The following is a 21,007-nucleotide window of genomic DNA, read 5'->3' on the forward strand; positions in this document are numbered from 1 at the left end:
CTGGCCAGGTGAGCTTCTTTTTATGTCTTGAGTGGATATTTATATATTTTTGGTCATATCTTTTGCTCACTTTTATTAACTTTTATTTTTTCATTGAGAGGAGCTCTTCAGTCATTTGTTAAATTTAATTAAAAAGCATTTATCACCCATTGACATTATGTAGGCATCATGCTAGGTGTTGGTGTCTCAAAGTCATACAGTATAGAGTCCCTGCCCTCCTGAGGGTGGGGTGGTTGGAGGGAATGCAGATTTGCAAAGAAAATAAATGCAGTAAGATATTACAACTGTCATGTTAGACAAACTGCCTACTTAAGAATATTGGAGCCGGGCGCGTTGGCTTATGCCTGTAATCCCAGCACTTTGGGATTACCTGAGGTCAGTAGTTTGCGACCAGCCTGACCAATATGGTGAAATCCTGTCTTCAAAAAAAAAAAAAATATTGGATTGTGGGGCAGTTGCTCAGTCATCCCAGAGGGGGAAAGATTGAAAATAGCATAAAAGTTCAACTCTCTAGTAACAAACCCACAATATATCGAAAGTTGCTTACTGTGTTTTAGCTTACTGTTTTATGCTTAAATTAACTCAACATATTTAAGTCAGAAATTACTGCTTATGGCACTAGTTCTGAAGGCCAGAGAACTAAGAACAAAGAGTCTTTCAGGTAATTGAGTATTTCAGTATTGAGTGTTTTTTTTTTTTTTTTTAACTGTGTCTTTACTTGCAGTGATGCTCTCGCTCAATTGGATCAGAGCTCTTTGACAGCTTCCATGACCTTTCACTGCACACACGCAAGGAGCTATACTCAGACATACACAGACAAAGCCGCACAGACACAGCTGCGCCAAGTGGCATTATGAAAAAGGACTAGACAGGATCCAACGGGGATGCTACTTAGGTGAGGAGGCCTCTCCAGCTGAAAAGGCTCACAATGGGATCTCTATTTGCTAGAGATTTGAGATCTCTATCTTCCAGTCATATCAGGGAAATAATTTCACACATCAATGCTGCAGTTTAAGATGAACTATAGAGACTTAGAGGAATTAGAAGGATAGTAAGTGCTTGACTTATGTCCAGGAGAAGGGCAGATGTACATCTTGATGATAAATTATAAAAGCAAAATTGCTTGCACAAAAGTCACTGATAATTAATTCTCTCCTTCAAGTGGAAAGCGGGATGGGCGGTTGAAATTTACTGAGTGATCTCCCCTTGGATTTAGGCTGGCAGAAGAGTAGGTAGTCTTATTTCTTTTAAAGCACAATCCCCTTGAAACAGGCCAGAAAGGAGATATGGGGTGGGCGGGATTTATTGCTCAGGTCAGTACAGAGAAGCTCAAGAGGCCTCCTTTCTGGCTCTGTAACTGTGCTAAGTAAGGGGCCCCAGGGCAGAGGGAGGGTGTCAGAAATATGATAAACCATGAAATATGATAGTACACGCAAAAGCTTGTAAATGGTGAGACATAAGTCACAGTGATATTATTTTCGGTAAAAATATCAATTCTACGTATTGGCATCAAATTTCTGTTATAGAATGGGTTTATAAGCAGCCCTCCACTGGGAGAGAATTTGCCTTGAAGCTTTGTTTACACAGCGAATACTTTGTTTTTGTTGAGATTGCATGTGGGCTGGGAAGAAAGGAACCCATGTAGATTATGGAGTACTGCAACACCCCATATACCTCCAAAGAGACCCCCGGAAGCACCACCACTGAGCCTCACAAGTATTTTGTCCAGATAAGCACTGAAAACAAAGATAAACTATGACCGCCATCTCGTGGTGGGTTCCACCATCACCAAGTTGGATTGAGTGTGAGGTGGTGGCGGTGGGGGGAGGGGTTGAGACTTCTTTTGTTCGCTCGAGGATTCTGGTAGGGTCTATAAGGAGAAAACCTCTTGGATACAAAATTTGCCACCTGGCGGGAGAGCTGTGTTAGAGGAGGTCTTGCCTTCATTTGATTTCGGTTTCTATGGTGTGGAGAATCTGGTAGTTCTGAGAGCATTTGTCATTCCTTATCTCCCTGTTCCCAGATCCTTAGCTTGGGAAGGTGTTTTTCTGACATTCTCCAGGGTTCAAAGAGCTTACCAAACAACACAAACCTAACATTTATTCTTCAATATTATTCCGTCATATACCACACCAGAGCACATGTGTTTTCACAACGTTTAATTAGATTTCCCGGAAATGGAAAAGCCATTTGTTTTTTTATGGATTTACTATCAGTCTGAAACCTAAGAACCTTTCCAAAGTTTTAATACGAACCAGCCACACTGACCTAAATGAAAGGAATGTGTTCAAATTAGAAATAACACTGATAAAAGAGGCTTTTGATACGTCCTGGATAGCACCCAGCCTAACAGGATGACATTTTGTTAAAAGTGAGTAAGATGTAGTATCAAAGGGAAATTTTTCTTTCTTGAAATATTTAAAGCTTTGTTTGCTTTTCAGTTGGCAGAACAACGACAACAGCAACAAAAGAAGTCACGTGTCTGTTTTTCACTTTGCAAAGCGTTTTTTTACAGATGCCTGTCTAGTTGTTTTTGGATAGCTTCAGGGCATGATACCGCATTCATCTTTGAATGTTCTCCACCAGGTCCGAAACGGCTGTTGTTGGTCCCAGGAATGGGTGAGCCACACCTTGCCTTCCAGTGGGTTCAGCATTTTGTTTGTCTGTAACATGGCAGGCTCAGGAACATATCTGGCTGAAGACACTTATCTTTCACTATGTCAGAATCTTTCAGGACTGCAGCATTCTATGTTTCTAATATCCAGGCAGGAAGACAATCAGATTATAAATTTGGCAGCAGTACCTAGAGTAATGCCTGGCACCTGATAGGTGCTGAGTGAATGCTCCAAGACCGAAGGGTCTAGCTGCTATCCTGAAGCCTAGAGATACACTGAGATTCTTGGATTGATGTCGGCTCCAACCCCCTCTCCTAACACATGGCCTCACACTTGGCTGTATTGTCATTTGAAGCTGGATAATTCTGTTACACGGCACTGTCTTACGCATTGCAGGATGTTTAGCAGCATTCCTAACCTCTACCCACTAGATGCCAGTAGGATGCCCCCGTTGTAAAAACCAAAAATGTCTTTAGATTTTGACAAATGTCCCCTGGGGGAGGGAGGGTGGGAGGGCAGAAATATCCCCTGCTTGCAAATCACCATCCTAAACTGAACATAATTATGTGGAAGAGATACGGCCTTAGGCATTAGTTGAGTCAGCAGTAGTAAATCATGAAATGTGATACTAACACTAGGAAGTGCTCTTCTGACCAACAATACCTGCCCTGCCCTCAGTGTTTTTAAGGAAGGCTGACCATAAACCTTTTAACTGAGATAGTTTTGCAGAAAGCTGAGAGCAAATGATGAGCAATCAGCCAGGGAAATGGTTCCTTTTTGTTTTAAGGAAAAGAACAGTCACTCAGGAGCAATGCAGTCATTTGTAAAAAGCAGGTGTCCAGGAGATAGCGTGCATAAAGGGGAAAAAATTGGATAGGGAATCAGCAGACTAGCATGCTAATCCTGGGTTGGCTACTGACCAGCTGTGTTCCATCGGGGAGCTCCCGTCCCTTGGCTGATAATAAGGGGGCTGAACCAAGTGACCCATAAAGTTTCTTCTCCTCCTCAGGTGTGAACAAAATTATGGATTTGTTGGTCTAATAAATAGGCCATTATTACATATTTTTGCAGAGGAGGAGCCATGCTTTGACAGAGTACAAGGCTAGAATCAGGGAGGTGAAGAATAGGAGCATGAGAAGATAAATTATGGGGTTTGGGGGATGCCAAATCTAAGATGAGGGTAATGGAGTTTCTGTCAAAAGGAAATCAGAAAGTACAAGGAGTACGACTCGAAAGCCATAATACATCTTTGCTGGTCTCACTCTTTCTATGTGTGCAGGTTGGTGGTGAAGATGCTAGGTGGGCCACAGCTAGCAAGCTAGTCAGCTTCCCTATAGTGCCTCAGGAGGGTTTGCTCAGGACAGTCTCTCTTGCCAAATGTGAAAACCACGATCATAGGTTACTGTCAGCAAAGGGCAATCTTAGATGTGTACAGAACCTCTCATCAGAGCATTCAACGGATTCAACTTCATTCCTTTATTTTTCAGATATGCATGTCAAAACAGTCTATAAATATTATGTCTTGTAGAAACCAATGTCATGATTCATTGACTAAAAAAGTAAAATGACCTTGAAAGGCTCTGATATTCAATAGCATGGAAGCCAGGGTAGGACAAATCTGGCTGGATTTTAAATATTTGAAGAGTTTTTCAGCCATTTTGGGTTTGATAGAAGAGCAAATTCATTTTATGAAGCAGTCTTGCCCTCACTTTCTAAGCATGATGTATGTTTGAAAGAAATTCAATCCATATGTTCTTGTTTAATTTTACCTAAATCATCAAAATATTATTTCTTAAGAGTTGTTTGATGTCTAAGAAGTATTTAAGCCCTTTGAATAATTTAAAAAATATACATTTTTCCTCTTTAAAACAGGAAATCACTTATTAAAGAGTTTAAATGGGTTTGGACACAAATGAGATTCAGACTTGAAATCCTGACCCTCTAAGATTAGGGAAAGTGAAATTTGCCAAAATAGACTTTCCCATTCCTCCCCAAAAGTCAGTACCTTGTGGTATCATATTGTCAGCAGAATTACTTGGGTATAGTTAAACAGAATGAAACGTTTTGTTATGTTTTTCCTCCCAGTCATAGGGTTCGTAACCTCAGTCAACTTTGACTTCTCTCTGTCTCTGTTGCATTAGTCTTCCTATCAGGTAAGTTACTAAGTTTTCTCTCTCTTCGATCTGTCCCTTTCTCAGGACTTCCATTGCCTCAACCTCCCTGAAGCTTTTGTCCGAATCATAGCATTTGCCATGCAGTTGGCAGCCCCCCTCTGTCTGGGTTCTCCCTGCACCAATCCAACGTGTGTGCTGCTGTTTTTTCATCTTCCGTAATACATCACTGAATCTTCCCTACAACCATCACCCTTTCACTATGCAACCTTCAGTGGTTCCTAAGGCCCATTGATCCTTGTCTTATTTGACAGTTCTCTGCACACATCGCTCTAGTGGATTTTTCAAACTGCTGGCCAGTAGAGAAGCTCTCCTTAGGGTGGCTTGGTTGCTCTGTGAAGACAACACATGTACGCTGGTCCGTGATGCCTTTCATCCTTGTCTTCCTACTCATTCAGTGAGAAGCTGCCTAAGTCTCACTTCCTTTCTGATGACTCCTGCCTGTGGGATTACTCCCTCCTGAGAGTTCTTACAGCAGCTATTCCTCTTAGTTGATGTCTGAGCTTACACTGCTGCATATAGTAACTTTTCCTTCACACGTTTTTGTCTTGCCTGTTAGAGACTCAGTTCTCCAGCAGAAGTTCGCCAAGTGTGGTCCCTGGACCATAACATCAGCATCACCTGAGAGTTTTATAAAACAGTAATTTCTTAGATTCCACCCTAGATCTGCTGAATTAGAAATACCAGGGGTGGGGGTACTCTGTATTTTAATTAACAAGCTCTCCAGAGGATTCGGGTGCATGCTCAAATTTGAGAACCAGTGTTGTGAAAGAAAGACACAAATCTTAGAGTTCTTGGCATCCTCCACAATGCCAGGATAAAGCTGAAATGTGGAAGTTACTAAAATTCTAGGTAACTTGAATTTTAAGACAAGTTTTCTGTGACATGCAAAGAAAAGAGAAACGCTTTCAAAAGCTATGAAATTTTAAGAAAGAAAAGGCTACCATTTCTTACTGATTGCAATAAAGGATCAAATAGTTTTACAAGTTTAATGGTAATCCACTTGAAGAGAATTTCTTCATTTTTTTGCTTTTTTCTTTCTTAAGGATTTCAGTGTTGTTCAGCACTGAGTAATCAGATGATGGTATTCAGCACACTCTTTCCAATATTCTTAAAACTCAAAATCTGTAGTTTAGAGATGATTTTCTTTCTTGGAAGGTTGTATGCTTGGTGGCCATATGTGAGCATGGAGGATAATTTCCTTTTCTTCTATTTCTCATTAAAGTCCTTTATTATAGTTTAGAACTCTCATGTAAAGATGAATGTGTTGCTTTAGAATAAAAAAATTGTGGTGTACAGAAAAATGGACCATTCGGGTATATCTATATACCAATAAAGGGGAGAGAGTAAATTTAACTGTTTTTAATGGAATGTAAATATTTCATTCTTTTCTTCACTTCCCTTGTCCAATCAAATTGTTTACATCCCCTCAATTTACAGACTTTAGTGCTAAGGTGAGCCTTAACTCCATTGTACTTTTCCACACCCCTCAAGAACATTGTGCAATTAGAGATGAACCATATCAAGTTCCTGGCCCTGGCAGACCCGTGTATTAGGCACTGAGACAGTCTGACAATACTTGCACCCATGAGCCCAGCTAGATGACAGAGGAGTCAAGGAGCCACTTCTTCATTTCCATTGGTAGTAGTCAGTGAGCTGTTTTGTTGTTGTTGTTGTTGTTGTTGTTATTAAAGACAACAGGTTAGTCAGTGTGACACTGGAGGAAAAGGTTGTGATTTGAAGTCAGACAAACCTGAGTTGAAATCCCTGTTCAGCATCTCTAAACTAGCCATTTGTTTCCTATTTGTTTTTCCCTTTCTAATGAGGGTCCTAATGCTTGTCTGTCCTGCAGGGTTGTTGAAAGAGGTACTGATAATGTATGATGTACATGACCCAGGTGAGACACTCAGTAAATGTAATTATTATTGTTAGTCTCTGATGCACAATTACTGTTTGTAGTTCTTTTGTTTTTAATCTCAAAGACATAACTCGAATGAAGTCATCCCATTCCTTGCTTTTTAAATTTCAGAGAGCTCTGCTTCTAATTGTTCTTTTCTAATAGTAACTGGGTTGCATTAATGTAAAGTGTATTCAGTGACTTTTCTTTTGCTTTTCCTCTGTTCCTCCTTATTGAAGCTGTACCTCCTGAGTTTCTATGAAGCAGGTGTGTATCACTGTCAATACTATCAAGTCTATCGGGACCTTCCTTTTTTCATGGGATCAGTATTTGCTCATCGGTCTCTGCCAGGCTCTGAGGATGCACAAGTGTGCACAGGGAATCATCAGAGAGCTGAAGGAAAAACTTGTTGTGACTAGAATTATCCTATTGTCCAAATTGTCCCTACAAACTCAGACTTAGGAGTTGTTGAAGCAGGTATATGCCTACGTGATGAGATTTTCCAGGGCTAAATAATAGGACACTTCCCCATCTGTTTATAGTAGACATGGTGCTTCCACCATGAGAGTGGGTGTTTAGTCAAGGCCTTTGGCTCTTTTATTTGCTGATGAAGGAGAATGTGTGCAAGAAGCTACACTTTTCCCCTGCAGCATTCTTTGAGCACATTGGCAAAATTTCAGTAACAGATCAGCAACACTGCTTTAGTAAAGAATAGGGAACTGACAGAATACACTCACGAAAGATGCGCTTTCATTGGGGACGCCATCTGGAGAGGACTGCCAGGACAAAGGCAGCCTGGCCCGGGTGGAAGACCTTGGGCCATTAGGGTCTCTGGTCACCTCCAGGATGACCCCCAATGGTTCTCACTTCTTGTTAGTCACACTCTGTGTCATTCTCTCCCATTGTGAATAAGAGTTACCTTGGTAACCAACAGTACATTGTGGAAATGACTCCTAAGTGTGACTTCCAAAGGTAGGTCACAAAAGACATTAAAGCTTCTGCCTTACTCTATGAGATCCTTCAGCTCTTAGGGGAAGCCAGCTCTGATGTCATGAGGACACACAAGCATGCCTATAGTTTCTTGCGGTAAGTAACTGAGACCTGCTGCCAGCAACCAGCACCAATTAGCAGTGATGTGATTGAGCCACGTGGGAGGTGGATTCTTCAGCCCCAATGCAACGTTCAGTGACCGTAACCCCAGCTGACATTTTGACTCCAACCTTTTGAGAGACTCTGAGGCAGAACCACCAAGCTGAGTTCCCAGTCCACAGAAACCGTGTGAGGGAATACATATTTATTGTTTTAAGTCATTAGGTTTTTGGATAATTTGTTAAACAGCAATAAATAACTAGTACAGAATCCAGCAAGTGGTGCTAGATTCCTGGAAGAAAAGAGCAAATTTAAAAAAAAAATTAAAAGGGTAGATCAGAGAGGCCAAAGACAGACGTTTTCTTCGTTTTTGCCCCAAAGTGGTATTGTTTACATGTTGCAAAGAGGATGTAGATATGGGGCTGGCAGTGGTGGGAGTGAATGAATTCAATACCCAATTCCCAGAGCACCCGGAAGAAAGGAAAAAGAGGCAAAAGGATGAATTTTAGTTTGGGAAGGATTCCTGAATATGAAGACTTGGAATGATCTGTCTTTCAACATCATGTGAAGTTTTCAAAATTGTTTTGTTCTTGAACAACCCTTGGATTTCATCAAACAGTAGGACCTCAGTAATGCAGGTACAAAAAAGTATCTGGAGATCCTTCAGTCATTCTTTTTATTTTTCCTCCCATAAGACTCTAGTTAAGGCCACCAAGAACTATCTATCTCACCTGTAAAATGTCAACCTGCTAATGAAGGCAGCAGTTTCAAGGCTTGGCAAAAGGTTTCACATTCATTTAAACAAAAGGAGTGCGTTCTAAAGTTATCTCTAGCTATATTAAATTATGAATTACATTTGTACCTCCAGGAAGGACTTCAGTGACATATTAACCTTTAGGTAAGAAGGCCTTGCCTTAGAGAGTTAAACAAAAAATTTTTTAAAAACGAATTGCTTTCTTACTACATGGTTTTATGACTGTCAACTTTTTATGTGTTTTCAGTTGGGGGAAAGGATGAGTTTCTTTGGAAAGGGGCAAGGCAGGAAATCAGTAATGATTCATACCACTTTTTCACATGCTTCTCTGACAAGTTTTAATCACAAATCTGGGTCCACTTGTATAACAAAAACATTAAAGGAGGGTGTTCTAAATTGCGTCTTTTTATTAATCTTGTATTTGGTCTTGTAAATAATACACGCAAGCACATCCTTGTTACGTCAGTTGGAAAACAGTGATTAAGTAGCTGTTTAGGAGATGGGAATACCTTGCAATTTTATATGTACTTCTTAAGTAGCTGTCTGTTTTCTCTTGGGCGATTTAATTTGATTTAGGCAAATATGTTAAATTTTAGCATTTAATTGATTTTTAATTTTAATGATCTTTTCTATCTGCCTCTGCATTTAATGGCAATTTTTTGGAACTGCCACAATAGTCTTTTGAAAAAAGGGCACATTTACTTGAAAGAAATATACTTTGTTATTTCTAAGTCCCTTTGAAATCACTGAAGATGGTTTTTCTTTAGCTTTCCTTTCAGCCTAATTCCTTTTCCCCTTTGTTTCTATTGGGATGAGGTAATCCTGGGTCTGTAGAGTCTTTTGTGATGGAAATGGCTATGACCACACAGACACAGCATAATATTTACTTGGAATAAGAGAAAGAGAAATATCAATAGTGCTTCTCATCAAGCGTTTGAAAATACTTGTGTCTTTCATTTCCAGAAAGAAAAATACCACTTAGCATGTTCATTATTAATTTGAGTGACTGAAACATAGCGTGTGTTCATAAATTGTGAATCAAAATGGAATGAGAAGAGGAGTGAAATTTAAAAATTAGTTATGGCAAGGTCTGAAGTGTTGAAGGCCAGAGGTATTAACGATGCATTACTATAGTACAGGACATTCGTAAGTAAAATAAGGAAGTTACATGGAGCTAAAGAAGCTCAACAGACAAATAAGGGTGTATGTGAGTACAGAAGCCAGCTTGGTTGTTGTAGCCTGATTCTGGAGAACCTTTTTCTGTAAAGGGCCAGACAGAAAATATTTTAAGCTTGGAGGCCATAGGCCTGTATCACAACTACTCAGCTTTGCAGTTGTAATCGAAAGCAGCCATGGACAATATGGAAATGAATACATGTGGCCATATTTCAATAAAATCTTATTTACAAAAGCAAGCTGCAGACCAGATTTGACTTGCAGGTTGTAGTTTGCTGCCTCCCATCCTACAGAATGTAATTTTTCTTATTTACTTATTTGTAGAATACTGCATTGTGAAGGCAGTTTGAAGCAGATTGTAAGTATAGGTTGAGCAGCCCAAATCTGAAAATCTAAAATCTGAAATGCTCCAAAATCTGCAACTTTTCCAGTGCCAACAAGACATCCAGAGCAAATGCTCATAGGAACATTTTGGATTTTGAATTTTTGAGTTTGGGATGCTCAACTGGTAAGTATAATGCAAATTTCCCCAACTTTGAAAAATTCCAAAATTTGAAGCACTTCTGGTCCCAAGCATTTCAGAGAAGTTATACTCAACCTGTATCTGTACAACATTGCATCCTTAAAAATGTATATGGCAGGGTCAAGGGACAGTAGGACCTGGAGAGATTTTGTGGGTAGGAACGGAGTGGGCTTTAGCATATACTAGATTGAGTACCTCTGTTGGTAAATCCGGGACTCTCTTGGGAGCAAAGCCAGTGTCTGTGGGCCATTCAGTTTTCATTTGAGTGAATATTATACATATCCTGTGCTGAGAATCTGCATAGATGCCCTTCATATCGGCATTGGTGAGAACCTTCCAGGTGGGGCCCTTGACAGCTAGAGGGTTGATGGCTGAAAAGAGAAATTTCCTACTCGATACTCCAATGTGACTAAATAGGTCTAGCTCTTCCCCTTAACCTCTGCCACTCCACTCACCAAATGGAACAGAAATTAAACACAGCCTCTTTACATGTGTATATCCTTTGTCCCTATACTTCCACTTACAGGAATCCATTTTGAGAAAAAATTTTAGGGAAGCTGCTCAAAACTGATATATAATATTCAAATTTCACCTTCGTTTATTAAGCCAAAAATTGGAAAGAAGATAAATATCCAACAGTAGAAGAGTAGGCAAGTAAGTTCTGGTATATATGAGATGAAATAATATATTGTCTTTTAAATGGTTTTGAAGACAATTTTGTGACAGGGAAATGCCAAATATAATTTTATTTTTTCTTTCTTTTTTTTTTTATTTTTTATTGTTTTTGCGACTGGTAGGATCAACCAGGTACTGAATATAATTTTAAATGAATTTGGCAGTATGCAATATGTTCATAATTTTGTGGAAACAATGTTACAAAGGGACTAGAAGAAAATATACTGTGGAGGAAACTACTAGCTGTCTACTGGAGTACTTTCTCGTCTTCCTGGTATTTGGCCACACTACAATTCCCAGCCTCCCTTGCATGTGGCCATGTGACTAAGTTCTCTCCAATGGTTTGTGCACATAAATGATGTATTCCACGTACAGGCTTGACCCATAAAACTTTCTCACATGTTTTTCTATGCCTTTAAATTTTTAAAAAAATGTTTTACTGTCTTCAGTTGACTGGGATGTTGACACTCAGGGCAACCTTGGAAGTCACATGTTGAAAATGACAATGTATTATCAGCTTAGAATCCTGAATGACCACAAAGAGATGAGTTGCCCTGCTGACCTGAGGACTCATCTAGGACTGTTAATTGAGGGAAGAGATACTTGTCTATGAAGTTCAGCTACCATGGTGATGCCTGATAGAACAGATGGGTGTGCATGTGAAACACCCACTGAGGGCTTTCAGAAACATTTGGTTGGGGACAGAGATGGCATGTTTTATAGAAAACCAAAGAGACTTTCATAAAGAAATGGGAATATAAACCAGTAACCTTTTAGCTATTGCTCAAGTCATCCCTTGCACCTGCATGCTGATGAGGTCTGAGGAAGCTTGGGCTAAGTTTATTATTTATTTCCTTGTTTATTTATGTATTTGTGAGACAGGGTCTCACTGTGTTGCCTGTGCTGAAGTGCAGTGATATGATTTTGGCTCACTGCAGCCTCAACCTCCTGGGCACTCAGGTGATCCTTCCACCTCAGCCTCCCAAGTAGCTGAGAGTACAGGTGCACGACACCATGCCCACCTAGTTTTTGTACATGTTGTAGATAAAAAGTTTTGTGATATTGGCCAGCTGGTCTTGAACTCCTGGACTCAAGCCATCCCCCCCCACCATTGGGATTACAGGTGTCAGCCACCATGCCCAGATGTACCTGTATTTAAAAAAAATCTTTTAAATATGTATTTAATTAGGAAAGGTAGGAAAAAATACCAGCATATACACAATAAAATAGAAAAGTGTAAATAAATCTAAAAATGTAGGCCAGAGAAAGAACAAATTATACAGAAGGCAAAAACCCAGGAAGATGCGATACACATGAGCCATTGAAACCTATATGGTTTCTGAAACTTGAGTGGAAGTTTAACTCCGATTTTCCTACCAACCAAAGTGATTTGTTAATTGATTAACCCATGAGTCTCTTATCTGTGCAAATATTGCCTTCAGTAATTATTTCTGCAAGAAATTTCTCAGTGGCTCTTCATATAGGAGACAGCGTCCTCAGCACTATTCCTAAGAAAATACTAGATTGAGATTTACAGTGCTGCCTCAAGATTAACTGAAAGGACATTAAATCAAAACAAACTTTAGGAAAAGAGAAGCTGAAGAGGGATTGGGAGGGGCAACTGGACAATGGGACGTAAGTGATGATGGGCCCACTTGATCCAGGAATTAAACCTGTGTCCAGAAAAATCTTTGGAATTTCTGTCTTTCAAATAGTCTTTCATTAATATCCTTGCTCTTCATGACGCTTTTTACAAGTTGGGCAGCAGGTGATTTTCGGGAGCTTTCTCAGTAACTGCTATAGGCTCCCATCTTCTTCCATTTGCCCACATGTCTGCAATAGCTTCTGGAGAAAAATAACTTCTCTATTGTCGTCTGAGTTTTCTGGGAGTTCTTTTCGTGAAGAAAATTTAGCTTAGAACCATAGTTATAAGGGATTCTGGGAAATGCATTTCTGAGCTTCTCTTTGTGATGCTGAGCAGAGCGTAGAAAGAGGAAGATGCAGTGCTGAGTGGATGGCAGATCATCTGGCACACTTTGATATATGGGGCAGATTTTCAATATGGTAAGTCACTGAACAGACAGGCAAACTGAAATTGCCAACAATAGGTTGTTATAACTTTATTTATTTATTTTTTTGAGACTGAGTCTTTCTCTGTCATCCAGGCTGGAGTGCAGTGGTGCAATCTTGGCTCATTGCAACCTCTGCCCCCCAGCATTCAAGCTATTCTCATGCCTTAGCCTCCTGAGTAGCTAGGATTACAGGCACCTGCCATCATGCCTGGCTAATTTTTGTGTTTTTAGTGAGACAAAGTTTCACCATGTTGGCCAGGCTGATCTGGAACTCCTAACCTCAAATGATCCAACTGCCTTGGTCTCCCAAAGTGCTGGCATTACAGGCTTGAACCCTCGTACCTGACAACATTTTTTGATTAAAAACATCCGATGTGGTGTGACTGTGTCCCCACTCAAATCGCATCTTGAATTGTAGCTCCCATAATTCCCATGTGACATGGGAGGTAATTGAATCATGGGGGTGGGTTTTTTCCATGCTGTTCTCATGATGGTGAATGAGTCTCATGAGATCTAATTTTTTCTTTTTCCTGAATGAGGCAATTTATTAACCCAGCCTGGTTTGCTCTAGTACTTCTTGTTGGTAGCTGCCACCTGTCTGGTGAGTCTGTCCAGATCTCTCATCCCTGAGGTGTCAGTTTGGAGGCCCCATCTTGGTCGTTTTCCACCGTTTTCAGCCCCTCCAGGGCTCAGAGGACCCAGCGGGCCACACTCTTGAAGCCTTGGCTGAAGTGGCTGGACATGATGCTGTTACTGTGACATTCCCTTAGACCTTGGTCATGGAGCCACCTGCAGTGCCACCCTGGAGGTACAGGTGCCGTGCTGTGGAAGCAGCTCACGTGTAGAACCAGTTCTCAGCATAGGGAGCAAGCTCTTTGAGCTTGACTAGCTTGACGGCGTCCACCTATTCAGGGAATTTCGGCTTCCCGGACTTTTTGAGAAAGGCTGCCAGAGCTCTGACAAACTCCTGCTGGTTCACATCTTTTAGAGTAACTCCAGGCATTGTGCAGCCTCCACGCTGCCAGCCAGGTAAAAGGGATCTGATGGGTTTATAAAAGGCAGTTCCCCTGCACACACTCTCTTGGTTGCTGCTGTGTAAGATGTGCCTTTGCTTCTCATTCACCTTCTGCCACAATTGTGAGGCCTCCCCAGCCTAGTAGAACTGTGAGCCATCAAACCTCTTTCCTTTATAAATTACCCATACTCAGGTAAATTATAATTATACATACTTGGGTATGTCTTTATAGCGGCATGAGAATGGACTAATAGCACACCTCAAAACAAAAATTATATGTAGAAATCAAAGCAAATTTTATTTATTAGAATTCTTTTTTTTTTGAGACGGAGTTTCGCTCTTGTTACCCAGGCTGGAGTGCAATGGCACGATCTCGGCTCACCGCAACCTCCGCCTCCTGGGCTCAGGCAATTCTCCTGCCTCAGCCTCCTAAGTAGCTGGGATTACAGGCATGCACCACCATGCCCAGCTAACTTTTTGTATTTTTAGTAGAGACGGGGTTTCACCTTGTTGACCAGGATGGTCTCGATCTCTCGACCTCGTGATCCACCCGCCTCGGCCTCCCAAAGTGCTGGGATTACAGGCTTGAGCCACCGCGCCCGGCCCTATTAGAATTCTTAAAAATGAAATTATCTGTATGTGAGATGCTGATTATAGTTAATAATGTATACTCAAAAATTGCTAAGAGTAGATCTTAAATGTTTTCACCAAAAAATAATAAATATATGAGGTGATAAATATGTTAATTAGCTTGATTTAATAATTCCACAGTATACATATAATATTAAAACATCACATTATACCTCATAAATATATACAATTTTTATTTGTCATCTAGAAACAAAAGAAAAAACTTAGCTGGGTGTGGTGACTCACACCTGTCATCCCAGCACTTTTCAAGTTTGAGGTGGGCGGGTCACCTGAGGCTGGGAGCTTGAAATCAGCCTGGCCAGCATGGCAAAACCCTGTCGTCTTTACCAAAAAATACAAAAATCAGCTGGGCATGGTTGTGGGTGCTTGTAATCCCATCTACGTGGGAGGCTGAGGTAGAATTGCTCAGATGACAAGAGTGAAACTCCATCTCAAAATAAACAAACAAATACATACATAAATAAAAATGATAAAACCGGATATCGGTGACCACTAGAGTGTTCGCTATTTTAAGAACGTAACCTCTTTGGCATTAGTTTCTGAGGTGCTGGTGCCTTACATCTAAATATTCATAGAAATGGCTAAATCAAATGTTTGCTCCTGCAAAAAAAGTTGTCTAAACATAAATGCACAGGGAGAAAGATACACACACCAATCTGAGAATAAAAGTCCATCAGGAGAGGGAGTAAGGTGCTGTAGGAGCAAAAGTAACTTTTACATAATTTACATTATTTAAAAATTATAAAATATAATTTTTGTGTATTTCTTCTGTAATTAAAAAGAAAACATAGATAGAGCTCTCCGAGGATAATTAGAACCTAAAACTAATTTCTATGATGCTATATTCTGTGACAGCTCTTGAAGTCAGCAAATGACAGAAAGCGTGAGTTCTACTACAATTTCTGCATCAGCATGTTATGGTATATGACTTTGCCTAAGTATTTTACGCTCCTAGGCCTCTGTTTTCTTGCCTGGAAAACAAGGGGATTGGATAGATGGTTTCTAAGATCCTGCTCAGCACAGAAAGCCTGTAATTCTAGGATTTGTTGGAGGGAAATACTAGAAGCATGCAGCAGTTGTGGGGGTGGGAACGTGGTACTTCAAGGTGATGATACTCCGGGAAGCAGAAAGAACTGCCTGAGGCTACTGGGAATTCAGAAAATGGAAGTGTGGGCAGTTGAAGCAATTTTGTATCTATTACAATTTAACTGAAGTTCAGCCTTTTCTTAGGAGACACTTGAGGCTGCACAGGGAAACCTGTCCTAATGTCTATTAACAAGGTTTATTATTAGCTGGTTTGCAACAAAATTGCTCTATGGGTTAGTTATGGTGGGTAGTCTTTCCGACTCTTTGGTTCTATGTTACACAGATTGTTGAATATAAATTCTAGCCATATGTCACACTCTGCATCCAAAGAGATGCTTTTTCCTTATATCCATTAGGAAGAATCTAGATGGGGAGTCTTGAGGCTTTAGTCAGTTTTACTCTTCAGGGATTTTTTTTTTTTTTTTTTTTTAACAGTTTTTACTCTTTGCTAACAGTTTATGTTAAAGCAGAGGATGTACCCTTTTAGGGACTGAAAGACTGAAAGTGAAGGTGAATATTCTTCAAGTAAAAGTGAAACTAGACAAATTATTTATGCAATTAAAAGAAAAAATATAAAGACTTTACAGCACATCAATTGAAAAAGAATCTCTTAGCGAAAAAGCACGTCAGCACAAAAACAGGCTTAGTTTTCTGTTACTTGTTATAAAACATAATACATTTTCATACCACTTCTTGGATGTATTGTTAATTTTGACATTTATTACACATAATTTATTTTCTTAATACAACTGCATGTTATACAACAGAGTCTATTAGAGATACTGTGGTTTAAAAGCCCCAGAAAAAATACTTAGGAAGATGGAAGACACAGGTATAGGGGCTGAAGAGTAAATCTGTATGTCCACATGTAGAAACAGTCAATATTAGAATGTTAATTCTCCCCCAGTTGACATAAATTAAACTCAAACCTAGTCAAAATAAGAGCAGAATTTTTTTTTTATCTGGACAAGCTCGTTATAAACTTTATGTGAAAATGCAAAGGATCTAGAAAAGAAAAGAACCATTTTGAAAAAGAAGAACAAAATTGGAAGACTTACACAGCCTAATTTCAAGACTTATGATAAAGCCAAGGTAACTAAGATGGTGTAGTCTTGATGTAAAGATAAAAAATCAGTGGAACAGAATAAAAAAGTCTAGAAATAGACTCATGCATATATAGTCAATCGATTTAAGAAGAGGTATCGAGGCAATCCAATGCAAAAAGGGTGATCTTTTCAATACATGTTGCTGAAGCAATTGACTAGTTGAGTACAGAGAAATAAACCTTGACCCTTACATCATATCATAAACAGAAATTAGCCCCAAATAGGCCACAGATCTAACTGTTAGAGCTAAAACTATAAAACCGTTAAACAAAAACATGTGAGAAAATCTTTTAGCTGGTGAGCTTCTTGTGGCTAGAGACCCACCCCATTTTACTCTTCATTTATCTCTCTCTCTCCTCAGCACCTACCGTGGCTCATAGAAGGTATCCAAGAAATGCTGGAACTCAATGAGACCTTGCTTTGTGGCTCTGAGAGTGCTGATGGGCAGGGAACCTAGATTTGTGTGCTTGTATTTCAGAATTCTGGTATATTCCTCCAGGGTTAGGCTTCACTCCTTTCATAAACTGGTGGAGAATGGGGAGTCTCAGAAGCATCACCCCCAGCTGGGTGCTTCTTTGATGCCTCTCCCTTTGGGATTTGACCACAGCATTTCTAAACTGAAAGAATGGGACCTCCAATTTTGGGGCATAGTTTGGTGTCTCCTCAGCTCTAGTAGATCCTACCCTAGACTGAACCCAGTGATGCGTTGCTCCCTGGTCACTCAGACTGCCTTAATTTTCTGTTACTTATTATAAAACACAATACATGTTTATAACACTGAGAAAGCAAAGTGTGCCAGAGCACTGAGGTTTGTTGGTGCAAAGGTGGCTCAGCTCATGCTAAGGGTTGTTCCAAAAGAATATAGTGAAGGGCACTCAAATCAACATAAGGAAGCAAAATATTTATTTTTAAAATATGCACAGGAAGGATTTGATACTATTTTTATTAGAGGAACAAACTCCATTTCCTGTTCTCTGTATTAGAGGCCTCCAATCTATCTGACTCATAACCTAGAAAAACCCTGCAACTGAGAACTTGGTTTTTCCTTCCTTATATTCTCACTATTATGCTACCTATTTTCTAAGCACTAGCAACATTTTCATGGAAAACTTGAGCTGATCTTGTCGAGGTGGAGACTGAGCTAGAACCAGTCCCAGGTGAGTCCTTGTGGAAAACTGCTGTCATTTAACAATACAGGTCCTACTCTCAACAGGAATAGAGTTGTGGTTTTAGCACATGTTAGAACCGAATGGCTGGAGATTAAGATTGTGCATCTATGAACTTTAGATTCATGTCTTCTTGGTAAACATTGCATATTTTTTCTTGATGGATTTTCATTCTCTTCCATTGTGGTTGAAGCACTGGAAGTATGGCAGTGTGTGCTTTACTTTTAGTGATACTTTTCTTCAAGGAACACCAGAAGAGTACTGCCAGAGAAGTAAGTATCCTTGGATTCAGGCCAAGATTACCCTAAGCCAGGTGACTTTGCCCAGAAGATGGCTTGCTCTAGGGCCTAGAGTTACTTTAGAACACCCTCCTCCCACACTGAACATTTCACTGATTCTACTTCACAAACTCTAATGATCACATATGACAATCATTTAAGCAAGAGCTGTGATCGTTACTATGCTGCTATACTGGAGGAATTTTTGACAATCACAATTTATTTTCATCTCCAAAATGACTATACCTATTTGCTTGGACACTGTATAAAAACATTTTATTTGGGGGTTAAATTGGCAAAAATTGTCTTCAAGAAAACTAGATATGTATGTGTTGCTTAACGATAATGATGGGGATACTTTCTGAGAAACTCATCCTTCAGTGATTTTGTCATCGTGTGAGCATTATAGAGTGTAATTCCACAAACCTAGGTGGGACAGCCCACTGTGCACCCAGGCTATATGGTATAGCCTGTTGCTCCTAAGATACAAACCTCTACAGCGTGTTTCTGTACTGAATACCGTAGGCAACTGTAACACAGTGGAAAACATTGGTGTATCTAAATGTAGCCAAACATAGAGAAGTTTCAGTAAAAATACGGCATAAAGATAAGAAGTGGCACACTTGTATGGGATACTTACTATGAATGGTTTACAGGACTGGAAGTTGCTTTGGGTGAGTCAGTGAGTGACTGTTGAGTAATGGGAAGGCCTAGGACATTACTGTATACTACTGTAGGCTTATCAACACTGGACACTTAGGCTGCATTCAATTTCTAAAAGACATTTTTCTTTCTTTGGGACTAAAGTAACTTTAGCTTACTATAACTGTTTTACTTTATAAACTTTTCAATTTTTTAAACTTTTGATGGTTTTGTCATAATACTTAGCCTAAAACTCAAACACAGTGCACAGTTATACAAAAATATTTTCTTTCTTTATGTTTTAGCTGTATACTTTTTTTTCAATTTAAATTTTTTACTTTATTTTTTGGTTTTGTTAAAAACTAAGACCACCCACATACATCCGCCTAGGCTTACATAGGGTCAGGATCATCAATATTACTGTCTCCCACTTTCACATCCTGTTCCACTGGCGGGTCTTCAGGAGCAATATCACGCATGGAACTGTCATCCCCTGTGAGAACAATACCTTCGGGAATACCTCCTGAATGACCTGCATGAAACTGTTTTACAGTTAACATTTTTTTCATAAGTAGATGATGTACATGGTAAAATACCAATAAAAAGTATAGTATAGTAAATACATAAACCAGGAGCACAGTCACTTATTGTCATTATTATGTACTATACATAACTGTATGTGCTATACTTTTAAAGGACTGAAAGTACAGTAGGTTTGTTTACACCAGCCTCACCAAAAACATGTGAGTCATGCATTGCACTATGATTCTGAGATGGCTGCAAAGTCACTGGGCAATAGGAATTTTTCAACTCCATTGTAATTTTATGGGACCACCATTCTGTATGTGGTGTATCATTAACCAAAATGTCATTATGCAGCCCATGACTGTATATACATACCTGAAATGCACATATATGTGGGTTTTTGTTCGTCTTTTGCTTTTACATCTTTCAAGAGATTTTGTAAAAGTCCAGCTCTTTTTGTCTCTCCTCATTGCCCACTACTCCAGATACTTTAAAAGTAGCTGGCACATTGGCCCAAGTCAAACAGAAGAAGGGCTGAATATTTTAGCTGTGAATTTCAAAGAACTTAAATTTTATATTACTGCCACATTCTCTGCTACTGCTATAACACTGAGGCTTTTTTGTAAGCTGGTGTTCAAAAATCACTGCTAAGAAAGCAGTGTACGTTGATAGGTTCTAGTGTGAACGAGGGGCAATTTCACCTGGAGTTGGTGTTGATCTTTATGGTACCTGACTTGTCTTCGGTGCTGGAGTTTCACTTTGTCTTAATCTGCTAGGGCTGCTATAACAAAATACTGTGGACTGGGTGACTTAAACAACATACTTTGTTTCTCACTGTTTTGGAGGCTGGAAGTCCAAGATGGAGGTGCCAGCAGGGTTTTGTTTCTGGTAAGGGTTCTCTTTCTGGCTTGCAGATGGCTGCTTTCTTTCTGTGTTCTCATGGTGGAGAGGGAGAGGACTCTGGTCTCTTCCCCTGTACAAAGGCATCAATCTCATTATGGGTGCTCCAACCTCAGGACCTTATCTAAACCTAATTACTTCCTCTTAAAGTCTCCACATCTATTCCATCACATTGGGGATTAGAACTTCAGCATGTGAACTTTGGGTTGACACAAACTTTAAGTCCATAGCATACCTTTTGCCCCTAGTTGCATGTTGATTCTTTCTATGGCTTTACTGAGCACATAGCAACACAAAGCATAGAAACCTGAATAAGACTGTAATTGTGCTACTCATCATTGATCCCCAGGAATACAAGGCCTTGTGAATTTTAATTCTTATAAACTTTCCCTAATATTATGCAGTTATGATTAAAGTCTAGCATCCAGAGAGGCCTATGTTAAGAATTCCTCAACATTAAATTTATTGGGGATACCCTGAATAGCATGTTGGCAGGAGAAATATTTTTAAACAGTGTTAGACTGGGAGGATTTTACTATTTACTTTTGGTATAAACAGATTTTTATACAGCACTTACCATCAACTTGACCTACATTTCACCTGGTACAACAAAAAATTTCAATGAAAAACAGAAAACAAGAGTGTAGGATTTAAAGCCAGAGATGT

General features: G+C 39.6%; 1 long non-coding RNA gene and 1 pseudogene across 1 annotated transcript in view; one reads left to right on the top strand and one right to left on the bottom strand.

Annotated features, from left to right (window-relative positions):
- Positions 1–13,539: 13,539 nt before the first annotated feature.
- On the bottom strand, positions 13,540–13,996 carry LOC120366361 (small ribosomal subunit protein eS19 pseudogene; annotated as a pseudogene).
- Positions 13,997–17,855: 3,859 nt separating this feature from the next.
- LOC141583505 (uncharacterized) overlaps positions 17,856–21,007 on the top strand; it is a 138,009-nt gene continuing 134,857 nt past the window's right edge. The window contains exon 1 of the long non-coding RNA XR_012516137.1: positions 17,856–17,987. This is a non-coding gene — a long non-coding RNA (uncharacterized LOC141583505). The remainder of the gene's footprint in view (positions 17,988–21,007) is intronic.

The sequence above is a fragment of the Saimiri boliviensis genome, chromosome 1 (assembly GCF_048565385.1).
Source record: "Saimiri boliviensis isolate mSaiBol1 chromosome 1, mSaiBol1.pri, whole genome shotgun sequence".
Classification (NCBI taxonomy): Eukaryota; Metazoa; Chordata; class Mammalia; order Primates; family Cebidae; genus Saimiri; species Saimiri boliviensis.